Source organism: Lathyrus oleraceus, chromosome 3 (assembly GCF_024323335.1).
Source record: "Lathyrus oleraceus cultivar Zhongwan6 chromosome 3, CAAS_Psat_ZW6_1.0, whole genome shotgun sequence".
Classification (NCBI taxonomy): domain Eukaryota; kingdom Viridiplantae; phylum Streptophyta; class Magnoliopsida; order Fabales; family Fabaceae; genus Lathyrus; species Lathyrus oleraceus.
In genome coordinates, this window is record NC_066581.1 from 243,327,094 (window position 1) to 243,342,062 (window position 14,969).

Genomic DNA, 14,969 nt, shown 5'->3' on the forward strand with positions numbered 1-14,969 from the left:
AAAGCTACTCCAGTCCACCCGGCCAAGGTGATTTCGCCTTCAAAAAGGACTTAATCCACTAATCTTGAAAGATTACACAACCAATCGTCTAAGAGAATATTGTCTTAGCCCTCTCAAGTATACAGATTGCGCAGAGTCACTTGAGGAAAAAAAATAATTTAAGGAAAAACAGAGTTATAATGTAAGGTGCTTCTAACAATAAGCAAGGATTACAAAAAAAATATTAGAGCAAGAGATTTTCACGCAAGAGTAGCAGCTCGTGAAAATTGAGAGAGAATGTGAATGATGTTTTTGTGCATCTCAGGTGTGTCCCTCTAGAGAAGTAATTTGTCCTTTATATAGTAGTTGAGAAGGACCATTGGAGTGATGACAGAATCTTGGTCTTTGATGAGTATTCAATGTCATTACTTCTGTTGTTTCTTTCTATAACCATTTTGTCCGCCTTTTAAATTCTTTCATAAAATACTTCCTTTCCATAGTGAGAATTATTTCCGTTACGCTTTCTGGACTTGTGAATCTTCATCAGAGTCTTGATGTACCAAAGTTATTCTTCAGAGGATGATCACGTCTGACTTCATCAGAGCTTCTCAGAGTACTAGTCTTCTTAAGTATTAGAGTCTAAGACCAATAGTTTGTTGGAGCTTCTGGTTCTTTTCGCTGTCTTTCTTTGATCAGAATCAGAGTTTCTTGGAAGTACTCCTTTATTAGCGGCGTCTGATCCTCTAATACTTTGTATCTGACATATGTTTGTATCTGATATATGATCAGAGTCTTTCGTAACTGTTTAGAGTCCTGCATGAATGTTCAGAGTCTTGCATACTTAGAAAAAAATCTCGTTAGAGTGCCATTTTTGGTTTCATCCTTTGTTATCATCAAAAACTTAGAAATCTGTTGTAGAACCAGTTCTGTTCTTACATATGAGGCAAGTGCGAAATAAACCACTTTTACAGAAGAGGAACACAACACACAACAGTTCCACCACCTTTAGAATTTCTCAAATGCAAAGAGAAGTACATATCACCCAACAAAGTAGGCACAGGATTCCCAATCAAGAAAATTCTAATGGCGTTAACATCAATAAAACTATCAATGTTAGGGAACAAATTCAAACCATAGATGAGCAACATAAAGATGACTTCAAAAGCATCCACACTACCGGCTTGAGAAAAGACAAAAGCTTTCACAATGACAAACTCAAAAGTCAACCTGAACATTCCTCCTTTCTTCACCCAATGAGCCTCAATCTCATACTTCTTCAGATGAAGAGCTTCAGCTATAATATGAGATCTGGGAATCTCCTCCAATCCACTAAAGGGAACTTTATCAGAAATAGGTATTCCTAAGAGATGGGCATACTCCTCTAACATAGACATAAGCTGGTAATCGGGAAAAGTGAAGCAATGGTAGAGAGGATCATAAAACCGAACCAACACACTCAAGAGTCCTTCCACTACATTAGTAGATATTATGTACAGAATCCTCCCATGACGTTGCTTGAAGTCCAAGGGATATAATACAAAAGATAATAACTTCCTTAACTCTTTTAAGTCGGGACATCTGAAGTTGTACTTCTTAGTGTTCCTTCGTCCAGAATCCATGGTTTGAAAATATTTGCAAATAAAACCTCAATTCCTTGAAACTATTTTTCATGTGATGAATGTTATGATGCGCATGAATGCAAATATCACAAATAAGGGATCACACACAAGGCAAACAAACAAAGGTCAAGGGATGAATCAAGTCATTGTCAAGATCAATCATCCATTTTGGTGGATTATGGTTTTCACCTTATCATCACCCAAGGTCAATTGATATTGACAAGACTTGATTGGATCAACCAAGAATCAAGGGTCTGTTGTGAGTCACGAGCATGGAGTCGGGTTAAGAACCATCCCAAAGGAGTGTACTAAGGATAAAACCTGTAGATCATGTTCTAAAAAGTTCCCAGAGTCTTAATTACATCCATCGGATATTATAGGTTAGGATGACTGACTCATCAACCCATAGTATTCTCAAGAGAAACTCGTCTGAGTGTACTATCGTGTAACAACTGTTATCAAGTCTACACTTGAACAGTCTCCGCACTACATCCTAAATAGGCCAAGTTGGGTTAAATGTTCTACGGTCCTCAGCTTCTCGGACCCTAAATCAGAGAAAGTAATGCCTAACCACAAATAACTTGTGTGACAATAATATCTCCAAAAGGGTCTCTACTGAGTAGATGGATATCAAGCCAACTTGTTAAGGACTACTCCACACAAGTCGAACATGACTATACCATCCTCCTATCTTAATTGCACTCAAGTTCGGGTTTAAACTTATCTCACCACTCAGAGATCACCAAGCACAACAAGAAGATCATATCGCACAAACAAATATACAAGCATCAAATATACAAATATATACACATAAAAAAGTAGGTTAAACCCACCGAGGACTACTCCCTAGCAGAGTCGCCACTTAATTTTTGTAGCGGTAAATTAATGACCATTAAGCTATGGATAAACTTAACGTCAATAAAACCAGAGTCGCCATCACGCTTTTATTGTTTCCAAAGGAAAAGGGAAAAGCACGAACAAAACCGAAAGAGAAGAAGTTTTCAAATCAAAACTAATAAAATGTCAGAGATTACAGGTAAGGGGGTTGGTTACACAGAGGGAAGGTGTTAGCACCCAAAGTGTCCTAGGTACTCATAGGGAGCCATTTTTTATGTGTGTATGTGCTTTTGGTATAAAATGATGTTTGCAATAAATAGAGTGTGGGGATGAGAAAAGAATTCATTAATTATATTTTTGTCTTTGACAAGACCTTCAGACTTGTGCCTACGTACCAACATGAAAATGAGGGATCAAAACCTCGTAGTTCGTGGTATCAATTTCAAAGTGAGTTGATTGCTTTTAACAAAATTTTAAATTTTAAAGAGGCACAAAGGGCCTAAAAGAGTTTGCATGAGTGTTAATCTTTTTTTTTGTCTGATGAAATTTTAAGTCAATATGGTTAAGTTCATTTAAGAGTTTGATTAAGAAAAGAGTGTAAGAATACAATGGCATAAGGCCAAGGTTTCTAATTTGCAATAAAAAGTCTAAGTTAGAAATCACAAGCAGAGAAGATTTTGAAAAGGGGGAGAGATTTGAAATTTAAGAAATGGAAGGAGATGAAGAGACTAATCGTAAGCATAAAATTTAAAAATTAAGAGTTGAAAAGATCTGACCAATGGGATGTAATCCAATAGAGAAGAATGTCATATAGAAACCCAATTTTCCTTTGAACTTTAGAATCAAGCAATATTAATAAACAAGTAGCAAGATAAAGAGCAAGGCATCAAATCAAGATAGCCACATCCAAGCTAGCAACTTCATAGTCTTCTTCATAATATTCCCATGTATCAGATGACATGCTCCATGAATGGCTCAGAATCAGGCATTAGACACAGGCTCAAAGTAACATTTGCATCAAGACCATGTAGCAAATGAGCTCAAGTGGATCCCAATACTTGCATCAGATGAAAGCTCAAATCACAATAATCTTGGTTTCAAAAATGTTGGCATTGGCCAAGTCCTTTTGAACAGGGAATGTTGCACAATTTTAAGTCCAAAGCTCAAATCAAATCCAACAGTCCATACAAACATTTTTTAGGGGTTTTTGTTGTTTATTATGTATTTTAAGGTCCTATGACCACAAACACAAAACAAATATATGCAATCACAATATATGGCTCAAGTGAGCAAAGTAAAAATTGCATAAACATGAACAAGTTAAATGATATGTAAAATGGCAAATGAAATGATAAATGACTTGAATTTAAAGTACATAAAGTAAATGACTTGAAATTAAGAGCAATAATAATAAAAGTTAGTCAAATTGTTAGTTGGTTAGATGTTAGTGAAGTTTTGCTTTTCAATTGTTTAAGTCATTCTTTGGAGAACACTCAACCCTCTATTCACAAACATGGATCCTTGAACCAAGACATCTTCCAAAGGAAGGAAAAACGACCAAGTTTCCATACAATACCATGAAAGGGGGGAGACTTACAATCTCACTTACTAGAATGCTATGCTTTTGGGTCAAAATTTAGTGCTATGTTAACCAATCGTAATTGGACTTATATAGAAGTCTCAACTATCTGAGGTCGGGCAATAGAAATTTAGGTGCTAATGCATTTAGAGATATGGTATAATGAACCATACTCTTAAAACATACCACACTCAAAAAGAAAATGATCAAAGGATGGACCTAATCTCATCCATACTTGTATTGGTTCATCTAACATAAGTTATTGATGAACCAATTAGCCTTAGGATATTGAGATGTCATTGGTCAATTGAAGGAATAAGATAGAATAAGATTAAAGAAGAAGAGGGAGGGGAGATGAGACAAACACAAATTGGTCATGGGAGGAATTTTATCAAATTAAAATCATTCATTCATTTTGAGAGATGAAATGTACATTTCATCAATCCCTTAGATCTAATGATTTTAATCCAACAAAAGTCAAATCAACCTTGACCAAGGCCCAAACACATAGTCAAACTTCACAAGTCAATAAAAATGGCTCAACACATTTCTACACAATTAATCAATTAAAAATCAAATTAAAATGCATTTAAATTAAATTATGTTTGATCAAAAACCTAAAACCTCTTCAAAACAGAAAATAAATGGCCAAAAGATATATCCTGGGTCAATGAAGGTCAAAGGACCTTGGACAAAAAAATTCATAATTTTTGAAAAGTCAGAAGTATTTTTAAATAATTAAAAATATGCACAAAAACAATTAATTCCTGAAAAATATCAAACTTAATCCAAAAAATAATTTTAATTCAGAAAATGAAAGAGGAAAATATTTGATTTTTTTTGGTGAAAGTGCCATATTTTTTGGATTAAAAATGAAATTAATATGAATTAATTAAAAATAAGCAATTAAATGAAATATTCAGAATTCAAAAAAAGGAGAGCCATCTGATCTCCCTCATTAATTTAGGTGTCAGATCAGATGGATGGAAATGCACATTCCACATGTGCTTCAGTCAACTATCCCACACACATGGCTGAGATGTATGACAACACATCACCGGAGCTAGGGCTAGGGCTCCGGTCTTCTTCTCCGGAGATGTATGACAACACATCACCGGAGCTAGGGCTCCGGTCTTCTTTTCCGGTGGACCTCACTGGACTAGTCCACCATCAACCATCACCAAAATGAAAAAAACAAGACATGGATTGAAAGAAACAATGCTCAGGAACTCGAATTTGGCGTCAATTTTTTTCCAATTCCAAGTATATAAAAAGATATAGGGATTTTAATTTTGAGGATCATGAACTGAGTTGCTTCGATTTGACCTCAAAGCAACGCAATCTTCTTTTCTACATTAATAGGACTTTAGACAACCAAAAATCACAAAGAATGGTGAAAAATTGAGAGAGAATCGAAGAGATGAAGTTTCTGAAAAATCACCTTCGGGTTGATCCAATTCCACTTGGACTTGATCTAGATTTGATTGCTTTCTCTTCCTCTTGCTTGCAGAAACCAATTGAGATGAAAAAGGAAGTGAATTTCTGGAGTTTGAACTTCCAAACAGAATATGAAGTTCAAGCTCGATTTCAAGAGAAATCTTCAAAAATTCTATGGCAATGGGGGTTTGAATCATTCTAGCAAAGCTTGGGCAAGGTGTTGATGATGATTCTAAATCCTTGAACTTGTTTAAATAGGCAATGCATTTGATATTTGCACCACTTAAAATTTGGCCAATTTTAGAAACTTCTTTGCATGGGTGCATGGGAAATGATTTGGGTCTTAGGAATGATGCAATCCACTTCCAATTTGTGTGCAAAGTGCACTGAATTCATCATGTGGAAGCATGCAAAGGAGAATGATCATTTGAGTTTAAATCTTGCCAAAATACTTCCCACAATGGAGCCATGTGCAAGTCCCTCAAATTTGATCCAAATGAGCTAATCTTGGACTTTTTGGAAAGGTGATATCAAGGGGAGAAACTTTAATGTTGAACCTTTTTCATTTGAAGCTTGGATCATGATAAATTTTGAGGTGGAAATTTGGGAAATCAAACATATTTGAAAATTTTATAAGTCCCAAGTCAAATGTTCACTTCTTCCACCTTGAATAACTTTTTCTAGGAACATCAAATGAGAAATGTTCCTTCATAAAGGTTGTATCTATTTCAAACCTATTGAATTTGGTCATAAATTTGACCTCATTTGGATTTGGCATGAAGGAGTTATGCATTTTAGAAGTTGAGGAAAATCACTTGTTCAATGGTAATGTTCCAAAATGACCAATAATGTTTCCTCTTGGTACATGAATTTCAAAGTTGAATTTGCACTTCTTCAAAACATAAAATTTGAATTATACATCTTAAATTGGATTATGTAATTTTAATGGCTTTCATATCATGAAAATTGAGCAAGTTATCGTCTTGGGAAGTTGACCTCTAAACTAGGGTTCAGACAAAATGACCTATAATCTTTCACAATAAAAAATGACTTTCTAAGCAAAACTAGCTCTTGACTTTAACATGAACATTGTTTGGAATGTCATTTTGAGTAACTTAGATCTTGGAATAATTTTTATATGACAAAAATTGTAGGAGATAGGGTCTAGGTAACCCCAGTTTTGACTAGTTGACTTTCTCTGGTCAACCACCATGAACCATCTTGCTAGCTTGACATTCTCTTGACTTTTGGGACTCATGGATGATCATATATGCATAAGATGATGTAATGTGATGTATCCCTTAAAATATTTTATCAATTGTTGAAGAAACCTGTTGAAGGAGTCACACAAGATACCTAGATGAACTAGGGTTTCCAAGGAAAACCAACTCCAAACTCTTGATGATTCCTTGATCAAAATAATATCGTGATCCATATATGATACTTAGAGCCAATATGAACCATTTATTGATTGAGCTCCTTTCATTGAGGGTCTCAAACCCTATATATAAGCTTGATAGAGCATAGATGAGCACACACACTACCTACAAAAGTAACAAACTATACATTGACATAATTTTGGTATTTTGGTTAGTAAATACTGAAAAACAAAGTATGATACAATCAAGATGTGCTTGGTGACCTCTCCCAATGCAAACCCAATGAATGAGGGGTAAGGAGGAGGCCAAGTTGTGATCCCAATGTGAATGCATATGATGAGATAGCATGAGGGGTCTTAGTGTCAAAATTGGGGTCTTACAGTCACTGTGTCCTTGAAGAAGAGGTAGAAAAAATCATAAAACATTGTCACTTTGCACCTTATGGTGGACATGTGGGCATATCTAAAACATGCGCTAAAATTCTCCAAGCCGACCTTTATTGGCCAACATTATGGCGCGATGTTCATGCTTACATTGTTAGATGTGATCGGTGCCAACATACTGGGAACGTCTCAAGGCGTGACGACATTCCATTGAGAAATATCCAAGAAGTAGAAATCTTCGATGTTTGGGGGATTGATTTTATGGGACCTTTTCCATCATCTATGGGAAATAAATATATCTCAGTAGTTGTTGACTACGTGTCTAAATGGATTGAGGATATAGCCTCACCTACAAATGACACTCGAGTAGTGATTAAATTATTCAAAAACAACATATTCCCTAGATTTAGAATACCACGCCTTATTATAAGCGACGGTGGGTCACATTTCATATCCATAATTTTTGATAAACTTTTAGATAAATATGGAGTTAAGCATGGAGTAGCAACACCATATCACCCATAGACTAGTTTACAAGTGGAAGTGTCAAATAGGGAGATTAAATAAATCTTAGAGAAAAAGGTTTCAATATCTAGAAAAGATTGGTCTCAAAAGCTTAAAGAAGCATTATGGGCTTATAGAACCGCTTATAAAACCCCTATAGGAATCACCCTATACCAATTAGTTTACGGAAAATCTTGTCACTTACCTTTTGAGCTAGAACATAAAGCCTATTGGGCCATTAAAACCCTTAATTTGGATTACCTAGCAGATGGTGAAAAGCGCATTCTAGACATTCATAAATTAGAGGAACTATGTCGCAGTGCTTATGAAAATGCCATAATATATAAGGAAAGAACCAAAGTGTGGTATGATAAGAGAATTGTAAAAAAAGATTTCAATATAGGAAATTTTGTTCTCCTTTTTAAATCCAGGTTGCGACTTTTTCCTGGTAAGTTACGCTCAAGATGGACAGGCCCTTACGAGGTCTCAAAGATCCTAAAGTCTGGAGCAGTTGAAATCAAGAACCACTATTGCAATCCCTTCATAGTAAATGGGAAAAGGCTGAAGCACTACCAAGGAGGTGACATCCCTACAAATTACTCTTGCCACTCTCTGATCGATCCACCTGTCCCTATTTCTCAAATATGAGTCTCTAATCGTCAAGCTAAAGACGTTAAAACAAGTGTTGCGTGGGAGGCAACCCATGATTTTTCTCTATTTTCTCACTTTTTTATTTTTGTGTTGTCTTTATTCGATGTTTTATTTATGTAATTAACTGGACTAACCTTAGTAATATTTATGTTTCAGGTTTCAGGTCTCATTACTCTTCGTAGCATTCTCCACTAACCTTATTTTTTAGGATGCAGAGTTTTGATGATATGCATGTTGTGTTCAGAGACAAAATTCAGAGAAAGCGTTATGCGGTCCTATCTGAGCGTCCCATGTTACCCACTAGGTACCCTGACCCTGATTTCATGGAAACCTTAGGTCTTGAGGAAAGTGTGAGGTATCTATGAAATCAACTTCAATGGAAGGAATATGCTAGTGCAATGCATGTAACCTACAGGAACCTAACCCTGGAAATCTTAAGCTCCCTCAGCTATGAACCCTACATTGGAATCGGTTTTCAGAGAGGCTATATTAATTTCAGATTGTTTGGAACTGATTACACATTAAATCATAAGGAGTTTGCTGAGCTACTTGGTTTTCAGTATGGCCCTGAGGCTATGCCTGAAATCCCTTTAGGCTATTTTATGCCGGATGAGATAGACAAATTCTAGAGTGATATCACAGAAGGAGGAAGCCCTAACCCTTCCACATAGTTGTCCAACAAAATCCATAACCTAGCCTTCTGATACTTCCAGATGATCCTAGCCCACACTTTCCTTGGAAAGAGTGATATTGATACCCATGTTAGTGCTGAGGAAATCCTTTTCCTATTTTGTATCACCCAGTCACGCCCTATAACTTCTGGAAATTTCCTGATTGAGAACCTTAACCTTACGGCCAACTCTTCTGAAGGACTTATTCATGTAGGAGGAACTATGTCACATATAGCATATGCCTTAGGTCTTGACAGAAAATTAGTTCACCTGACCTCTTTCTGTGACTACACCCTGATGGATGCTACTTTATGTTTAGACTGTGGCCTGATGAGGAGAGACTCTTTAAACCCGAACCAATATAAGCTCCTGATCAATCACGAGACCATCCATTACTTTACTTTACCTGATCCAGCAAAGACTAGCGTCCATGACAAAGAAAATTGGACATACGCCTTAGAAGGCCAGGATGAGACACCTGATATACCAAGATCCCCTCCAGTACCAGAATACCATCCCTTGCTACCGTCAGATAGGATTATAGTGCTTTCTAATAATTTCGATCTGCAGAGACGCAACGTTCACACTGAGATTATTGAGTTACATAGAGAACTGACCTTACCTTGCAGTTAGAGGTATATGATGATACTCATGCCACGAAAGTTGATTTCCTATACGAGGAAATCGGCGAACTCCATCGTCAGCTAGAAGAGGCGCGGGACTCCGGTAGCATTGAGGAACCATCGACGCACTAAGGACTATGTTGTCCATCTTTTATCGTTTTATTTATTTCGCATATTCAAACATATATCAATATCTATTTCCTAATTTCTAGATTTATTTTATCTTCGCATAGAATTGTCTTTTTCATTTTATTTCCTTATGATATTATATCATATTATAATATAATTTCTTTTATATTTTATTGTTTCCTTAAGTTGTTTTATTTTGTTTTATTTTTTATCTTAAAAAAATGAATTATATCATGCATGTACAAATACAAGAAAGAAGAATATTTAGATGTTGTACACACTCCAAAATGACTCAAAACCACAAGGCCCAAGTCCAATTCAACAAATCCGACCCAACTTGAATTACAAATATGGTGGGCACCATCTATCCATAGCGGGCGCCATGGGGTCTGAGCACTATCTCGGGAAGAAGCGAACCAAACCTCCATTTTCACTCAAAAACTCATCTTCAACCTTCCAAAATCCCCATTTTCTCCATCCTAGACTTCTAATAAAACCCACTCGATTCCCATTAAAATTCCACTCAACCAAAAACCCACTACTAATCGTACTTCAATTTCCGATTTCCACCATTAAAATCCCATTTCACCATCTTCCACTATAAAACCCATTTTTCACCCTCATTCACCACCAAGAGCAAAAATGAAGCATCATCAAATCATTTTTCGCAGAGGAAAACCCGAAGAAAGGTAAAGGAGATTATTCGAGGAGTTGCTGTCAAAAAATGTTTTTCCACCAGGTAAATCGATGACGACTGTCTGTATAATTTGGGGATTTATCACAGTGTTTTCTATATGTTAGACAATTTAGGATTGCATGATATTTTCATTAGGAAGGAACCTACATTTGAGTACCTGACCCTAGAATTCTTGAGTTCCCTGATTTATAATGTTCATCCTAAAACTGCTAGCATGTCCGGTAAATACAATTTAGAATGTTTAATGTTGAATATCAGTACACTACCAATGAGTTAGTAGGTTTATTAGATTTTCCTTACGGGGAAGGTGCCCTCTGTGAGATACCCTTGGACTCATAATGGTCATCCGAAGCATTTGAATTTTGGAGGAAACTGGCAGGTTTAGATACCGATTCTTTTGAGGGGAACCTGGCCTCAAGTATTCATAACCCGACCATACGCGGTTTTCGCTATCTATTGGCTTTCTCAATTTTTGGCCGGGAAAATCCTAATAAAATCAATGCCAAAGAAATTTTATTTTTACAGGGTAGCCTCACACAGAGAGGAATTAACTCTATTCCCTTTATGATTGCACATATGTGTGCCGTTCGAAAAAAGGGAAGAACTATTTCTTTTGGAGGTTTAATTACCTCCATTACTAGAGCTTTGCACCTTGACACTGAGTTGGCTACATTAGAACCACTACCTTACCGATTATAAATTTAAAGTTTTTAAAAGATATGTGATTATGCAGAGTGAGGAAAGAGGGCAATTTTAACCTCATGGTCCACAATGTAGCTATCCCGAGTGTAGTTTTACCTTGCTCTCGACGTACATATATGCGCCTTGAGAGAAATTGGATTTATGATATACAAGCTCCACCTTTTACTGGCCCGTTGCCACCCAACGTACCTTTTGAAGAAGGTGACGGGACCAATGATGAGTATGAGCGAAGAGACCAGTCTCCCATTCCGACCATGTGTTCACACCATGCATCACCTGCACACACTACACCATCTTTTACTCACCCTTCTGTAGGTACATCCTCTGGATTCCATGTTACTGAAGAAATGTGGCGAGAGCTGCAAGCTCGAGAAGAAAGGTGGGATGCCTTATTATCTGCCATGAACCAACAGTTGAAGGACAACATGGACTTCATGCATGAATCACAGTGGCAGACTGATAATTCACTCGGCAGCATTATGGAATCCCAACAAACCCTCCTCTCTAACCAGCAGCATCAGCAAGCATAATTTAAGAGTCACCTTACCCTTATGGAGGCCACTCAAGGCTCCGTACTGGGTAACATTTGATAGCTGCGGGAATCTGATGCCTTATTATCGGCTAGATTTGATCGTTTAGAGGTTTCGAGAGAGGAGCCTCGTCACAGCAGGAGACGTCGTCCCAGGCATTCAGAGCCCGGAAGCGAAGGTACTAGTGGTAGCAATAGTGTCATCCAGGTTACTCCTTTCCTCATCTTTTATCGAAACATTAGGGACAATGTTCGGTGTAAGTGTGGGAGGAGATTTCTATGTTTTCCTTTTCTTCATTTTTTGTTTTTTAGTTTATTTTAATTTGTTTTCAATAAATTGCATGTGCTAGACGAGTCTTCCGTGTAGTGTAACCCTACTTCCCCATTCTTGAGCCCTACACACAAAAAAATTGACAAAGAAAACAACTTTTTTTTTGAAATTTTTGGGATTTTAGACAAGTTTAGGATAGGATGTTAAAGACTTGGGAAAACTTTTAAAAAATAGATATCGTCTCAACACCATAAGCTTCTTGACTTTGGAAACTGATCCTGATACTTACTATATTATAGCCTTAATTTTAATCCCAAATAATAAAGCCCTTAAGTAGTTTATTTCAACAATCAGCTCCGGCTTAAGCATACTCTACGCAAGGAAACCGATGAAAATAAGTGAATGATTCTTGTATATCAAAAAGATAATAAAATTACTTGCTGTAGTTGGTTCAGAGGTATCTGGTGTTGAACTTGGAAGGGTGGATTATGGTCTAATCCCCCACAGCTACAATAAGGAAGAGAAAAAGGGTTACGGCAATTATGTACCAGAGCCCCGTACAAAAAGAGAAAAAAAATGATAAAATAAAATACCCATTATTAGTTGGTTCAGAGGTGTCTGGTGCTGAACTTGGGAGTGCGGATCACGGTCTGATCCCCCACAACTGCAAATGGGTAAAATAAAAAGGGTTACCAAACTTATATACTAGAAACCTATGTAAATAGATCAGAATCACTAACCGGTCGCCTTACTATGAGTATGCACGGATAACGGTCTTAATGTGATTGTGCTTGAATAAAAAGGGATTTAAAAATAAGGATGAAAAAGGTAGGCTTTATTATAGTAACATGATATGGATCAGTTTGTATAGGAAAGAAGCTTATGACCGCATTTGCGTGAAGTGTAGACCCGACATTTGTTTGATTCATCAGTTAGTACCTATCGACACATCCTTGAGTAAACTTAGAATATTTTAGCCTAAATTGAATAATTGTGTGTTGTTATTTTTCTTTCGTGATCGATAAGAGTTTTGCTTGAGGACAAGCAAAAGTTCAAGTGTAGGAGAATTTGATAACACTGAAACACACTGCGTATTTGACTCGGATTTCACATGCTTATTAGGTTTTTATTATCATTTTCTTGTGTTATGTTTTCCTTTTGTCCTATTTTCAGATATTTTGCCCTACAGGAGCCTTTAGTGAAGAAACGAAGCCAAACAAGCAAGAAATCAAAGTTTTTGTGGAAATTTGTTCACATGGCGTCCAACATAGCGGCTGCCAAGGAGGGTGCCATGACGTGTAAGCTGTCAACCGGTGGTAACTGCCATGTTTCCCATGATCTTTCCATGTTGCACACACGGTGGGAGCCTTGGTGGGGATGGCGGGCGCCACCTTTGTTGGCAAGACCCCACTAAGGGAAGTTGTAGGGTAGTTTTGTCTTTGGCTAGCTTTTTAGAACTTCTATAAATAGGCGTTTTCACTTCACGAAAAGGCATCCAACTTAGTTCACAACACTAAGCCTAAAATTCACCATTGTAAAAGTGATAATCTGTCACATCAGGGGGTTATCGCACTTGAGTTGTAGTTAGGTTTGAGCAATGTAAATACAATCTTGCCGCCATTTAACTTTCCAGCCAAGTTTTCTTTTCAAGTGTACCAGATTAAAGTCTCCGATTTGGAGAAGGTTTCTTATTCATGTTATTCGCATTTACCTTTTATTTATCTTTCACGCTTTACTTTATTTATTTTCATGTCTCACTTTTACATACTCGCTTATTTAACTTGGACGTTTTATTTACCTGTTCTTTTAAACATGATTAACTCTTCTATGTTGATTTCTATTTCCATGGTTGGCTAAATCTTTAAAGGTTAGGATGTAATGATCATCGTTAAGATGATACTCCATTATTTGTATCTATAGAAATGCTTTAAGGGTTATTTTGATTATAACATAAGTTTTCAGTACTTATTTTGTTCGTTAACTACGAAAGTAGAGCCGATGTATAGTTGGGTAAGATCGAAAGTCGTCCAACTCTTAAAGAAAAACATGGTTAGTTTTAACTGGTCAAAAGTAGCGAAAACACTTTGTCGGTTAATTGGGAATTATTAACATTATTAGATAACAATTTTGAAACTGTTTTCAGATGCGTTTGTAGGTTTAAAATCCGGATCCTTGAGCGAAATTCATGGGTCCCTTTTAAGTTAAACTTTCCAAATCAAAATCACTTTTCAACTAAGTCAAGAATTTATTTTCTTAAAAATAGGTTTACTACTTTAACACGACAATCACCCTTCATCTGGACAATGGAGGGCATTAATTAGAGAGTAAACTCGGTACTGAATACGCGAAAGTGACAGTTCCTATTAAATTGATTTTTCTATAAGTAGGAAATATTGCCCCGTAAGTAGGTCTGTTTAGAAACAATTGGAGTACTTCTTAACTAGTGTGAGTTACATTTGAGCCTGCGTTTTATCTGATTTTATTTACTTCATTATTTCCCTTTCAGTGTACTTGAACCTACTTATTTGACTACCTTAGATAAACACCAAAACAATAGAAGTCGATAGATTGATAATTTGGTATTTGTGGGAACGATAATATTTTGTATTACTTTGACGTGTTCCATATACTTGAGGATAGAAAATTGCACAACCCATCAGCCATCAATCGTGCTTTATTTCTGACCACTTCACCATTTTCATTGAATTTGTTTTTGTACACCCATTTGGTTCCAATCATGTGGGTTCCCCTGGGATTTGGTACAGGATCCTAGATATCGTCCTTTGAAAATTGATAAAGTTCTTCTTCCATTGCCATAATCCATTCTTTTTCTTGAAGTTCTTCTTCACATGATGTTGGCTCTATCAGAGATACTAGTCCCAAAAGTGTTTCTTCACAACCTTTGAATGTTGATCTTGTTCTGACAGGTTCGTTTTTGTTTCATATAATCAATTCTTCAGAAACATTTTGTCTATTTCT